This window comes from Bombina bombina, chromosome 1 (assembly GCF_027579735.1).
Source record: "Bombina bombina isolate aBomBom1 chromosome 1, aBomBom1.pri, whole genome shotgun sequence".
Lineage (NCBI taxonomy): Eukaryota > Metazoa > Chordata > Amphibia > Anura > Bombinatoridae > Bombina > Bombina bombina.
In genome coordinates, this window is record NC_069499.1 from 756,964,230 (window position 1) to 756,980,460 (window position 16,231).

General features: G+C 34.8%; 1 protein-coding gene across 4 annotated transcripts in view; it reads left to right on the plus strand.

The window, feature by feature from the left end:
* The window catches only part of PAK3 (p21 (RAC1) activated kinase 3), a 511,889-nt gene that overhangs the window by 364,136 nt on the left and 131,522 nt on the right, over nt 1-16,231 (plus strand). Inside the window, exon 1 of one of the 4 annotated variants that reach the window (XM_053699310.1) lies at nt 13,338-13,425. The exons of the other annotated variants lie outside the window; for them this stretch is intronic. The gene's annotated coding sequence lies outside the window, so the exon portion shown is untranslated. Of the gene's footprint in view, nt 1-13,337; nt 13,426-16,231 lie in introns of those variants that run through there. 4 annotated transcript variants of the gene reach the window in all.

The following is a 16,231-nucleotide window of genomic DNA, read 5'->3' on the forward strand; positions in this document are numbered from 1 at the left end:
GCCAGCCAGGCCTAAATGTTACAAGCACAGTGCTAATTAATGACACAAAAAAGGTGGGAGCAGCTCCAAATGATGTGTCACCCTTTGTGTTGCCCATCAGCACAGCACTCCATGTGCCATTAGAAATCACTCCGTAGGTTGCTGTTGTCTGCTTTAGATTATTTACTATCCCATGTTGCAGAACAGTCACACTCCTGATGTCCATACAGACATATATTGAAGACACCTGTGTTTCTCTATACACAAACATACAATAGAATAGATATATGCTTAGCCTCTGTACTGTTTATACATATAAAGCAAGGTTTATCAAGCGCAAGGAGAATTCTCCTGTTAATTATCCTTTGGGTTCTCCTCGCCTTTAGAGAAGCGCTTCTCCATGGGCGAGCTAAGGAGATGTAAAGATACATTTCTCCAGTCAGATTAGTATCTGTGCCTTATTTATCAATGACAATAAGCAACTATTCTCTATGTAAGTGGTATATGAACCAATAGCTATGTGTAAACAGTCCCACTATTAATGCCCACCTTCAAAAAACAGCAATGGAAGAAAATAGATCTGTTTTCATTATTTTGCAATTCTATTTTTGCTCTTCTTTTTAGATATTATTTTTGCACCACAATAGATATTATTTTTGTGCCCTTTTATATATTCATTTTTTGCTATTTATATATATATATATATATATATATATATATATATATATATATATATATACATCTTTTATTTATTTTTTGCTCTCCAACATACATTGTTATTCCGCTTCATTTTATATTATTTTTCCGCCTAGTTGAGCTCCTTTTTTTTTTTTTCTTACCTTGCTTCTACAACTGGTATAGAAAAGATTTCTAAAGATGTTCTTCATAGTAGTTATGGAGAACTTTAATGTACGCATTTGCAGGTGAACTGTCAGTCCGCTATAGGAAAAAAGAAATGATAAATTTGTAATAAGTCAAATTTGTGAGATGTACTATAGGAAATACTACTAAAACAATCTAATTTAATTATTTTTTTTGGCACACCTGCCACGGAGAACGGGAACAGAGTAGGAGAATTTTACAGTCAAACTTGCCCATTTTAGGCACATTTTTGAATGATAAATGCTGGCATTTATTGGTATGCCCATTTTTAGGTGCAAATATAGGAGAATAGCAATGATAAATCTTGCCCATAGTGCAGCAAGGCAGTCAAGCATCTGAGATCCTTTGATAATGCATTCTGTAGAGCAGACACTTTGGGGCCTATTTATTAAAGGTCTTGCGGACCTGATACGACAGTGCGGATCAGGTCCACAAGACCTCGCTGAATGTGGAGAGCAATACGCTCTCCGCATTTAACATTGCACCAGCAGCTCACAAGAGCTGCTGGTGCAACGCCGCCCCCTGCTGGTTTGTGGCCAATCGGCCGCCAGCAGGGAGGTGTCAATCAACCCGATCATACTCGATGGGGTTGATTTCCGGCAATTCCTGTCCGCCTCATCAGAGCAGGCGGACAGGGTTCTTCATAACTGCTGTTTCTGGCGAGTCTGAAGATTCGCCAGAAACACGGGCCCACAAGCTCCGTTCGGTGCTTGATAAATAGGCCCCTTTGTCTTGGTCTCCCTCTATACACACACAAACCAGAACAGACACTTCTGGAGTTTTTCTCTCAAGAGACTTATCCTGCAAACCAGACACACATTACTGATTCCTCAATATATACATAAGCATAAGGCAGAACTGAGACTCAAATGTCTCTCTTGCAAATATACTGCAAAATGATATTTGTCTTTACACATATGATAGAAGAGACACATTTTGCAACTCTCTCTTGAAACAGACTATCTCCCAAAAACAGGGACATTTTGTAGGCTGTTTATTATTAAAAAAAAATTCTGCATGGAGACAAATACTATATGTATATATCTGCATTTACTAACAGGTTTTAAAATTTTCCTTTAAAATATTAGTAGTGTTTTTTTGTAAACTATGAAACATTGTTCCCAGTGTGACATACGTATTTAATGCTTTACAAATGGTGCCTGTTTTCCAGTTAAAGCAGTTTCCCTTTAAAGCGTTAAATGACTAAAAAAAAAAAAAAAGAACAAGTAATGTTTGGTAATGGAAGGAGAAATTAGCTGTGGTAAGTTTGTCATGTTTTAAAATAAATGCTTGCTTACAGCTGTGACACATCACATTTTTCATGTTTGACACTCCGGCCTGCAAGGGTTTGTCACAGGTTAAGAATTTCCTGTAGGAGATTTTGTTGATGTAAAATATAAAAAAAAAAGAAACAAAAATGGTGAACTAGGATGGGGAATATTATTTACACTTCATTATAATATGATCATTTCTTTACTCAACTTCCCCACACCTAATTTTGTTGTCATTTCACAAATCACATGCTGATATCCAACAAATGAACAGACTTCCTTTAGATATTGAATCAGCATCTCTGAAGAAGGCTAGGAACTGCTGGAGGGAATATAAGAGGTCTGGCTTTTCTACAGAATTGCAGCAGCAAGTCCACCATTTTGTCACATCACATCACTGGTCCATTTTGTGATTGTGGCATCTTATGTGACACATTGGTTGATTCTAGGAATTAAGTAATGTTACTTCTATAATATCTCTATTGGGCAATGATTATGCGTTGTTCCTTTATATAATTTGTTGATAACCTGCTGATTTTTTTTTTATATATATATATTATTTTTATAGTCCTGATTGTATATACTATTATTTTACAATAGCATATACATTATATACTGCTCTAATAGATTCCAACCCATTGTTGGTCATCATTAGTCTTAACCATTTTAAAAACAATTAATAGTTATAATAATTATTATATAAGGTTGACAATTTATATAATACTAAGCAGCCAGCCATACAATTTTCAGAACTAGACAATATAGTTTAGCTTTCTAACATACTAAAGATATCTGAATTACCGACAGAACGTAGGTGCAACTATTCTTTAATCACATGGCATGATGTTCAGCTGTATACTCTCAGGCTAGACTTGTAAGCCAGGAGTACAGTGTCAGAGTTAAAGGGACATGAAACCCAAAAAAGTTTTTTCATGAATCTGATAGAGCATAAAATTTTAAACAATTTTCCATATTACTTCTATTATCAATTTTGCTTCATTCTCTTGGTATCCTTTATTGAAGGAGCATCAATGCACTACTGGGAGCTAGCTCAACACACCGGTAAGCCAATGATAAGAGGTATTAATGTACAGCCACCAATCAACAGCTTGCTTCCAGTTCCTTATCCTACCTACCTCTTTTAGATCATATATGTAAATTGGAAAGTTGTTTAAAATTGTATGCTCAACTTGAATCATGAAATAAATTGTGGCGGTTTAATTTCCTTTTAATTTAGAATTAAAAATCACAAAACAGCCAAATACTCAAAGCAACAGCTTTTTTGGTTTTCTCTCTTATTCTCTCTGATTTGTGCCTAAATATATTAGAAGCATTTATGATATACTTCTGGACAGTGTTGTCTCTTATTTAAGAGCATTTGATCATAATAAACTTAGTTATGATTAAATAATTATTTATTTAAATAATTAAAGAGTATTTACTATTTATTATTTCGCATGTTGGTACATCATTATTAGTATGCGATGATATGCAATTGAATTAATATTGAATGAATCTTCCCCTCTTCCTTTTTAATTACATTGTATGAAGCCCACGGGATTTTTTCCCTTAGCAGAGCAGTCATTAAAAATGAGATTCCAGTCATTGGATTTTTAGTAGTGAATTTATAGTTTTAATCTTATTTATTATTTTACGATGTCTATTTTATAAAACAAAATAAAGCAACCATAATTTGTAGTTGAAGTGTTTAAACATACACACACACACAATATATATATATATATATATATATATATATATATATATATATATTTCCAAATAATAGTTGCACTCTCTGGATTTAAGTTTCAATTATATTTAATGTGTAAACATTTTTGGGGTGTTGTATAGTTTTGTGTGTGTTATCTCATGTAGAAAAAAAGAGAAATGAAAAACAAGTTTGTTTCGAACCACATTTCTTGAGTGTCATATCCTAATAACATTAAATATGCACACTTTCTGAGGCACCAGTTCCTACTGAGCATGTGCACAAGTTACTACTTATACTAGTCTGATTGGCTGATGGCAGTCACATGATACAGGGGGCCGGCAAATAGGAAAAAATACATTTGGAACAAAATCCACTGCTTATTTGAAATTTAGAGTAAGTGCTATTGCATTGAGTTTTTTATTATGCACTTTTTAATTATGCAATTCTACTGTATTGAATGGTCCTTTAATTTATGTATTTGGTCTTTAGCAGGTTGAAGGGACATAAAACATCTTGTAATTACAATTTTTTTTCTGTTATTTTTAAGCTTAACATATCAGCCAAGTGTAGAAACTTTCTGAACAGATTCACATCTTGTTTGCTGCACTCGTTTTTCACCTGTCAAACTCTCCACCAACATTTGCCTTATTTAGAGGAATGAATGCGGACTTGTTATTAAAATAGACAAGTCTTGACACGTTAGCTTTCATTGTTTTGCTTTATCTTATTTTATCATCTCTGCTGATATATAACAGGGTTAGGTTTGCAAAGTCTGCAGTGTGAGCTTCCATTTTTCAGAAGTGGGAAACACACAATTTTTAGAGTTCAGTTACATGAAAAGGGGGCAACATAAATAAGTAAGGTATATAGCAAAGTATTTTACTATGCATAATTAAACATTTCATATTAATGTCTCAAGGTGTTTTATGTCTCTTTAAATACTCAGATTTGAAATTATTCCCTAGAATGTTTTGTTAAAGTCATATACAACCTAAAAAGTCTTAAAGGGACATTAAACACTAAATAAATGCTAGATAAATAATGCATTTAAAGAAAAGATTATTCTGAGAATAACATGTGGATGTATTTTTTAAAGTTTCTATAGCTGTTTAAATATTAACAAAATATTTGTTAAGTATTAGTGTCTATAAAACAATGGAAGCTGCCATGTTGTATCTTAAAGGGACAGTCAACACCAGCATTGTTGTTGTTTTAAAAGATAGATAATCCCTTAATTACCCATTCCCCAGTTTTGCATAACCAACACAGCTATAATAATACACATTTTACCTCTGTGATTACCTTGTATCTAAGCCTATGCAGACTGCCCCTTATTTCAGTTCTTCTGACAGACTTGCATTTTAGCCGGTCAGTGCTCACTCCTTGGTAAATTCACGTGCATAAGCTCAATGCTATCTATATGAAACACATGAACTAATGCCCTCTAGTGGTGAAAAACTGTCAAATGCAGAGGCAGCCTTCAAGGTCTAAGAAATTAGCATATGAACCTCCTAGGTTTAGCTTTCAACTAAGAATACCAAGAGAACAAAGCAAAATTGGTGATAAAAGTAAATTGGAAAGTTGTTTAAAATGAGATGCTCTATTTGAATCATGAAAAGTTTTTTTGGATTTGACTGTCCCTTTAAATTAACTTTCTCTGCTGTGGCCAATTAGGGGCAGTTATAAATAGGCCTCTAGAGTGTGCAGCCAATGACTGTGTAGAATATAACAGGGTTCTGCACTTCCATTTCTAACAGTAATTGAAATCCTCACAATGTCAGAATGGAATTTCAGGAAAAGGGGACAATATAATATTACTATATTAAAGTGTTTATGTCCCTTTAATAATGGTAAGAAGCAGATTAAAGGGACATTAATCATTAGTTATAAGTTCCATGAAATACATATCACCCCAACATAAATTAATAAATGCACACAACATTCTTATGTCTTCAAAAACCTTTTTCCCATTATTTTCTGTTAGTAATTCTTATTTATCATTTTAATGATCATTTCTTTGTAGTGTGCCACCATATTCTGCAGCTCTAGCCACAGATTCCACAGTGGAAATCTATTATTACTTTTTCTTAACTTGCTAATCAGACCAGAGACAGAGGAAGTAGTCTCACAATGTGATTGACTTATTCTCATGCACTAGCATTTAACATATCCATGTTTCAGTCAGTATTGTTGTCAAGCAAAACCATTGTTTGTAATAGCAGTGAGGCTAATAGGTGGTTTGGGTGTGGATATTATTGTAGGATGCTTGATAATAACTTATTAACGTATTACTTATGTTAAATGTGATTGCAGATGCTAGCTCCTAATGTGGACAGACAAGTTCCCTGGCTAGGAACCTTGTCTGCTGCTGCTTGTTAAAGGGACATGAAACCTATTTTTTTTTTCTTTCCTGACTCAGATATAGAGCGTGCAATTTCAAACAGCTTTCCAATTTACTTCTATTACCTAATTTGTTTTGTTCTCTTTGTATCCTATTTTTAAAAGCATACCTAGGTAGGTTTATGAGTTGCTGATTAGTGGCTGAACATAGAAGCCTCTTTACGGTCTAACCCATGTGCATTACTATTTCTTCAACAATGGATACCAAGAGAATAAACCAAATGAGATAACTGAAGTAAACTGGAAAGATATTTAAATTGTATTCTCTTTCTAAATCATGAAAGAAAAATGTTGGGTCTTAAGTCCCTTTAAATGGAGCTCTGTGGGTAAAAATGAGTTATTCTTTATCTGCTCCAGGCGTAAGAATGAAAGCCATATGCATTTCCTGTGCTAGCCGTTGTCCGTCATTACTATGGATCCCACTAAACTGGTGCAAAATGTACCCTGAGCCACTGCAGTAAATAATTTGTTGGCTTATTTTACTCCGCTTCAGATATCAAGAAAATAATTATTAAATGTTTCCAGGTTGGCTCTGAATGGCATCTGTTAGACTAGAATGGCTTCCTTTACTCTGCACAGCAAGATAATTGATCTGGTTGGAAAGAGGAATTGCTATTGTTTCTTATTGATGCAGAACATGTCTTTGTTAATGGAAACAGTTTTCAAATGGTACAAGTTTGTAGCATTGAACTCTACACTCGCCCCCTTTTATTTAACATTCCTGTTCTTCACTCACATGTATTATATGTATACCAATTCTTAAAGGGACGTTAAAACACATTTATTTATACATAGTATATGTCAGCAATTGATCACAATATTGCAAGAGGTCTGCTACACAATAAATGTGTTAAAGCATTTTAACTGTCATATTGTTAGCAAATTTGTATTTCTTCAGTCCCTGGACATACCCTCTTAAAAGCGTCTAAGGCCGGTTAAAGGGACATGAAGTTCAGAATTAAACTTAAATTGCTAAGACAGAACATGCAATTTTATGAGATACTTTGTTCCTTTGGCATCATTTGTTGAAAAGCATACCTAGGTAGGCTCAGGCGCTGCACTTAACTACTGGGAGCTAGAGGCATATTGGTGGCTACACACGTATTCCTTTTGTCTTTGGTTTACCAGATGTTTTCCTCTAAGTCCCAGTAGTGCATTGATGCTCTGGAACTGACTTTAACTATGGGTTTAACTCTTGTGCAAAGAGATGTTGTATACAGATAAAATTTCATTAGAAATGACTTGTGTCACATAACGTAACACAGACTGGGAAATTTCAATCAAGTTCAGTATTTTAGCTGTCATATGATCCGTACCTTTACAATAAGATACAGAAGTATGTTTTAGTAACTTCTGTAAGGAAAGCTATTTAATTTTCTTTACAATTTAAAACTGCAAATTCTACTTTCAACTTAAAAAAATTCCAACCCTTTATGGATTAATATAAATTTGTATTTAATGAAACATTGTACATATCGTGCCAGTTCTCAGATGATGCAGTGGGAAGTTATCTGACACCACAGCAGCTTGGACACACTGAGATGTCTTATGCTATAGTTTCCATGAATAATTTGCAATCTGTCAGATACAGATAGGTTTTTAGGACACCATCATACACCAATGTAGAGGAGCATCAATCATTGTGTCATGAGTCTGTTGTCCACTGCACATTATTAAAAACTTTTTTTTTTTATCAGTTATAAACTAAACAATTTTTTAAAGGACATCCGGGTTGAAAGGGATCAGTACACCTTAAGATGTTAAGTTATGCATAGTAAAACAAATTTGCAATATACGGGTCATTATTTATTTTCCCTCCTTTTCATGTAATTTAGCTTTGAAAATTGGGGATTTTCTCATTTTCAGAGCTAGAAATGCACAATGCAGTCCCAAGGCTACATATCTATCCCTAATTAACTTCAGCAGATGAGAAATGCATGATAATCTACTTGATATTAACATTGTGACTGTATCTAGATTTGTCATGTGCATACTTAAAGGGACAGTCAAGTCCAAAAAAAACTTTCATGTTTCAAATAGGGAATGTAATTTTAAACAAGTTTCCAATTTACTTTTATCACCAATTTTGCTTTGTTCTCTTGGTATTATTAGTTGAAAGCTAAACCTAGGAAGGCTGATATGATATGCTTTTTTATTTGCTTTTCATAACATTGTGATAACGCCTGTGGCTAGTGCCAGACACTGCACTAATTGGCTAAAATGCAAGTCAATAGATAATAAATAAAATGTCATGTGATCAGGGGGCAGTTTGCAGAGGCTTAGAAACAAGGCAATCACAGAGGTAAAAAGTGTATTAATATAACTGTGTTGGTTTAGCAAAACTGGGGAATGGGTAATAAAGGGATTATCTATCTTTTAAAACAACAAAAATTCTGATGTTGAATGTCCCTTTAAAGGGACAGTCTACTCCAGAATTTCCATTGTTCAGAAAGATAGATAATCCCTTTGTTACCCATTCCCCAGTTTTGCATAACCAACACAGTTATATTAATACACTTTTTACCTCTGTGATTACCTTGTTTCTAATCCTCTGCAAACTGCCCCCTTATTTCAGTTCTTTTGTCAAACTTGCATTTTAGCCAATCAGTGCCGACTCAATGTTATCTATATGGCACTCATGAACTAGTTCTGTCTAGCAGTAAAAAACTGTCAAAATACACTGAGATAAAATCATTTGAGCCTACCTAGGTTTAGCTTTAAACAAAGAATACCAAGAGAACAAAGCAAATTTGATGATAAAAGTAAATTGAAAAGTTGTTTAAAATTGCATGCTCTGTCTGAATCATAAAAGTTTAACTTTGCTTTAAATTGCTGCAAACAAGATGTTAAATAGTTTTGCAAATGTTTAGGCTTTAAAATAAAATGATCTAATAAACAGATTCTCTATATTTATTATGTGTTGCTCTTGATTAAGTGGTTAGACATTGATTGAAAGTCACCTACCTGGGGCCCGATCCGATATGCAGCGTCGCCCGCAAAAGCCGGCGACGCCAAATTTTGCGCTGGTTTGGTATCACATATACGGCGTAACCTAGAAGTTACGCTCGTATATTTCACCCTTCGGCCGTAGTTTTTTAGCCCATAGAGTGATATACCAAACCTGCGCAGTTTGGTATCCAATATACCGCGTAAGGACTTACGTGGCGAAAATAGAGAATTCTTACTCCATTTTCACCTCGGCACAAATTGCAGGCGTAGTAAGCCTTACGCTGAGTATTGGAGCCCCGTATCTCCCTAAACTACCAAAATAAAACCTAACACCTAACGCATGTGCAATGTCTATCTACCTGTCAACCGCAATCCCCCGCCGCAATCCCTAATAAAGTGTTTAACCCCTAAACCGCTGCTCCCGGACCCCGCCGCCACCTACATTATATGTGTTACCCGCTAATCTGATCCCCCTACACCGCCGCCAGCTACATTAAATGTCTTACCCCCTAATGTGATCCCCCTACACCGCCGCCACCTATATTAAAATTATTACCCCTAATGTGAGCCCCCTAACCCGCCGCCACCTACATTAACTATATTACCCCCTAATGTGAGCCCCCTACCCCGATGCCAGCTATATTAACATTTTGACCCCCTAATGTGAGCCCCCTACCCCGCCGCCACCTATATTAAAATTATTACCCCCTAATGTGAGCCCCCTACCCCGCCGCTACCTATTTGAATTATTATTAAAATAAATCTAACTAATATTAATAATATTAACTAAATTATTCCTATTTAAATACCTACCTATAAAATAAACCCTAAGATAGCTACAATATAATTAATAATTACATTGTAGCTATTTTAGGGTTTATATTTATTTTACAGGTAACTTTGTATTTATTTTAACTAGGTACAATAGCTATTAAATAGTTAATAACTATTTAATAGCTATTTTAACTAGGTACAATAGCTATTAAATAGTTAATAACTATTTAATAGCTACCTAGTTAAAATAATTACCAAATTACCTGTAAAATAAATCCTAACCTAAGTTACAATTACACCTAACACTACCCTATCAATAAATTTAATACATAAATTTCAATTAGCTCAACTAAAATACAGTTAAATACACTAATCTATATTAAAAAAACAAACAGTAAATTACAAAAAAAAATAAAAAAATTACAAGAATTTTAAGCTAATTTCACCTAATCTAAGCCCCCTAATAAAATAACAAAGCCCCCCAAAATAATAAAATTTCCCTACCCCAAACTAAATTAAAAAAGTAATCCGCTCTATTACCAGCCCTTAAAAGGGCCTTTTGCGGGGCATTGCCCCAAAGTAATCAGCTCTTTTACCTGTAAATAAAATACAACCCTCCCCAACATTAAAACCCACCACCCACATACCCCTACTCTAAAACCCACCCTATCCCCCCTTAAAAATCCTAAGTCTAACCCCCAAATGGTCCTTACCTGTCCTGAAGACCGGCGGAGAAGGTCCTGTTCCAGTCGGAGAAGTCTTCTTCCAGGCGGTGACCTCTTCTTCTTCCAGGAACCAGATGGCGCGGAGCGGAGGAGTTGAAGACCGATGACCGCGGAGCTGAAGACCATCCTCTCTGGAACTGAAGACCGGCGATGCAGGAACTGAAGATCGGCGACACTGAAACTGAAGACCGGAGCCATGGAGCGTGGAGGATCCTCTTCATACGATCTCCGCCGTACACTAAATAGGAATTCAAGGTACGCGATAAAAATGGCGTCCCTTGAATTCCTATTGGCTGATTTGAGCCTTCAAATTCAAATCAGCCAATCGGATGAGAGCTAATTCTATTGGCTGATTTGAATACTCAATAGAATAAGAGCTACTGTAATTCTATTGGCTATTCTAATCAGCCAATAGAATTACAGAAGCTCTTATTCTATTGGCTATTCAAATCAGCCAATAGAATTAAAGTAGCTCTCATCCGATTGGCTGATTTGAATTTGAAGGCTCAAATCAGTCAATAGGAATTCAAGGGACGCCATTTTTAATCGTGTACCTTGAATTCCTATTCCTGAATGTTGATAGATGCTTTAATAAGTCCAGTTTGTGTTGTTTTTTTGTTTGTTTTTTATGTATTAAAGAATTGGTTGTTTTAAAAAAAAAAAAAAAAAAAAAAATCAGGGTTTGATCAATTTATTTTAAATCTAGGTGGCAGAATTTGTTATGTTTCTCCTAACTTGTTAAACAATGGGTCAGATACATGAGAATGTTGATGTAAAATATGCAAAGGAGACAAAGGGATAGCTGGAAGGAGTGATGTAACACAATATAAAGGAACAGTAAAGTCAAATTAAACTTTCATGATTCAGATAAACACAATATATTTCCATTATCATATTGAGCACAGTGTGTTTATATGCACTCTTTCCGAGGCACCAGCTTCTACTAATCATTCCTTTTTTAGTGAAGTCAAATTCTGTAACCTAGTTAGAGCAGTAAACATGCTGACTTACAGATACTCCTAACTGGCCACATTTAAAGGAGATGAGATAAAGATGCTCACTGTGGTTTTAAGGTATAGGTTTGCAATTCTTAAAGTGCCAGTTTTAAGTGCTTTAAAAAAACATTTATTTTGTAAATAGATTTTTTTTTCTCTTTAAAGCACTAATCAATTGCTGATATAAACTATGCATGCCATTTAAATCACTACCTGACTCAAAGGGAAACAAAGCCCAAATTCTTTATTTCATGATTCAGATAGAGCAATTTTAAGCAACTTTTTAATTTACTCCTTTTATAAATTTTTCTTCATTCTCTTGCTATCTTTATTTGAAAAAGCAGGAATGCAATTATAGGAGCCGGACCATTTTTGGTTCAGCATCTGGGTAGCGCCTGCTGAGTGGTGGCTAAATATGTATACACTATATACAGTATATATATATATACAGTATATATATATATATATATATATATATATATATATATATATATATATATATATATATATATATATATAAAATGAACTTGTGGTGTCTGCAATTCCATTATTTTCAGTTACGAGTTTTAGTCTCTTTTTCCTCATCCTTCTTACTAACCTGGAAAAGCAAACAATACATACATACACATGCTCATGCACACATGCGCACGCACATATATACACACATATATACACACACACACACACATACATATCTGGGCGTGTCTGGGTGTTCTGTGGGCGTGTCTAAGAAAAATTATGCAAATTGGGACATATGACTGTCTTAGCAGGGCAAAGCTCAGAACTCAAATAGGGGGACAGTTGGGAGGTCCACTGGTTTTCAAACCTGACCTCAGTCCTCCCTAACAGGTCACAATTTGAGGCTATCTGAAGTGGAGCACAGGTAAAATAATCAACTGGTTAGTAAACATGGTTATTTTACCTGCTCTCACCCAAGGTACCCCTGGAAATCTGCCTGTGAACCAGTGCTCTAGTCCCAGACTAGTAAAAAAAAAAAAGATAACATTAAGTGGATTTTTATTCTGTATAGTAAACCATATTTAAATTTTCCATCCCTGCGTGGGTATGTGTATGTGAGTTTATATATTATATGTGTATTATATGTATTACTGTGTGTGTGTATATATATATATATATATATATATATATATATATATATATATATATATATATATATATATATATATATATATATATATATATACATACATACATACATACATACATACATACAGAGTATATAATATGTGTGTGCATGTGTATTTAGATAAACAAACACACAGATTCAATGTATTCCACTGAAGATGTTTGTTTTATAGACACAAAATAATCATATTATTAATAATAATAGAGTAGTTTACTTTAAACAATACACAGTGTACTATATAGAAGCAATAGAAAATGTGAGTTATTAGCTTCCCCCCTCTTTCTGCAGTATTTTTTACAGATAAACCAGCAGGCATTTTCACTATTCGCACATGCAAGAGGTGTGTACCAATAGTGTTGCTCCCAGCAGTTCTTCATCAGTTCCCTCCACCCATGGCAGTAAACCCTGTTCTTCTTTTAAGTAAGTTTATATTATGTCATACAGCCTAAAACCTATTGCTACTCTCATGGGAACAAGAGATCTTGCCAGGCTGGTTTGGTCATGTGAGCATTGCAGGAAGTTTCGTGTGTGTGTCAAAATGTATGACAGCTGCTCCTCTTGCTAAATGTGTGTGCAGAAGAAATGGCAAACCGTGAGTATACTCGCTAATAAGTGACAGAAGGTATTGACATTTTTACTTACTCTGTTTAAAGGGACATTGTACACTAGATTTTTCTTAGCATAACTGTTTTTTGTAGATGATCCATTTATATAGCCCACTTTGGAGTCTTTTTGTAACAATGTACAGTTTTGCTTATTTTTTAATAACATTGAAGGAGGGGGCGGGACTGTCTGCTCCTTTTGTTTTCCCAGACCCTTTCACTGGGTGTCCCAGCCTAACTTCATCAAAAGTGCTAAACTGGGAGCTTCCAAGTAGGTTTTTAAAAGGTTTTATACTGGATTTTTAGATCAGTATCTGTGCATATTCTTCTTAGTGTCTATTACATGCAGTTATATGAAAAAAGGTGTATATTGTCCTGTTAAAGTAATAGGATTGTGGCCATTAAAGAGTCTAGACCTTTTATTTATGGCAGAGTTTGTTACAGGGTGTGCAGGAACGAAAAATGCTAAATGCAATAAAATAATTATATAGTAGAATGAACATTTCAAGTATCACATGAAAATACATTGTGATTTGTGTGGTGGTGTGGGGGTCTGGACCAGCTGTGAGTATAAATAAAGGGAAAACAAAGAAAGGGGGTGGGGTGAATGCATAGAAGAATATTTTAAAATAAACCATTAAACAACACTAGCAATACAAACAAGTTGTCCAGATATAGTGGTTACTTTTTAGTGGATGAGCTGTATTTGAATGCACATTTTTTGTGTTTAATTGTTTTTCATTAGCTAAACTCCACCCTCGACTTGCCTTATATGGAGGAGACAATTTTGACTTGTTAGCAGATTAGTAATAGCTAGCCACTGTCATTTTGATAGTAAGATGTCTATCTAAGTTTGTTTTTACTAAAGAAGCACTGTTTGATATACCTTTATCCACTGGTACCAATAGATTCACTGATATATGTGCAAAGCTGGGTAATGGGTAGTAAAAGCGTTATCTATATTTTTAAACAATAACAATTTTGGTGTTGACTGTCCTTTTATGGCTACACAGCCTGATTGATAAGATACTGCAAATACACAGTCCAAAGTATCCAGCACCAATACCAATGGTCTGAGCCCCAAGGAGTTACTAGCAAACTCCCATATAATAGTAACAAAAAGCAAAGGATGGAAGCTCACCAATTTGCCAAAAGGGATTTACTTTATTTTATTTTAGAGAAAGCAAGGTCCAACAGCCACGAGAAAGCAAGGTCCAACAGCCACAAGAAAGCAAGGTCCAACAGCCACGACGTTTCGGGGCAGTCATGATTAAGGGGCACACTGCCCCGAAACGTCATGGCTGTTGGACCTTGCTTTCTCGTGGCTGTTGGACCTTGCTTTCTCTAAAATAAAATAAAGTAAATCACTTTTGGCAAATTGGTGAGCTTCCATCCTTTGCTTTTTGATAAGATACTGCCCCAGCATGTGCATTCAAGCGTTGCTGCACCCTTCTCCAGCGTTACAGTGGGGGCTTAGCTTGTCTGCTCTGTTCAGCTTAAAGCAAGATCTTACCTTGTCATATTTACTGTGGCTTCCTTCTTATATTTACAAACCAGGTAATAATGAAGATTGACTGAATTTAATGTGTTATGCATAACACGTTTGTAAGTGTAATTATAGATTACATTCTGCCAAAATGAATTGACACATTTCCCATTACGTCTCTTTATTTGTGCAGTTATTTGTGTATTTATTAATAGTCTGGATGGCCCTGCTGTAGGTTAATGTCATTATGCTTTGTTGCTTTACTTTTTACACAGTTGTTGGGAATACACTACAGTACCACTACACTAGAGACCACTGTAACATAATGTTATCATATTGATACCTATTTGCAGGTGTTTTGCAAATGATGATTGCAGTTCAGTGCAACATTTTAAAAATATTTTTCCAGAAACAGCTGAAATTCCAGTGGTATTTGTTGAACATCACAGTAAAATGATTTTAGCCCATTTGGGGATCTTGTGATAAGCTGGATCTGCACCAGAAGCCTCTAATGTAGCTGAATCAAAGGGTGGTTTGTGAGACAAGTCATCTCTTTGTGCATATCTCAGTTGCATGCTGGGTAACTAAAACGCTCATTTTGTTCTGGGGATGTAACATTTATTAAAGGTATATAAACATTTATTGTGTGATATAGCTGTGGTGTGATAAAAACACCTTACACAAAGGGCTTTATCCATGTTTTAATATTGATAATGGTCTAATGAAATGTAAATACATTGTACCCAAATATATTCTTTATTCTGTCTAAAGGAGGGATTGCTAAATGCACTAAAGTCTTTTGGGTTTTGGAAATAGACACTTAAAGGGATAGTAAACCCCAAAATTTTCTGTTATGATTCAAATTGAACATACAGTTTTAAACAACTTTCCAATTTACTTCTATTATCAAATTTGCTTCATGCTCTTGTTATCCATTGCTAAAGGAACAGAATTGCACTATTGGCCGCTAGCTAAACACATCTAGTTAGCCAATAACAAAAGACTAATGTGTGCATGCACCAATTAGCAGCAGCTCCCACTAGTGTAGGATATGTGCGAATTCATTTTTAACAAGGGATACTAAGAGAACATAGCACATTTGAAAATAGAAGTGAATTTAAAAGTGTCTTAAAATGACATCCTCTATCTGAATCATAAAAGTTTAATTTTGACTTTCCTATCCCAGGACACTAAACCTTAAATTATTTATTTCATGATTCAGATAGAAAAAGCAATTTTAAGCAACTTTCTAATTTACTCCTATTATCATTTTTTCTTTGTTCTATTGCCATCTCTATTTAAAATACAGG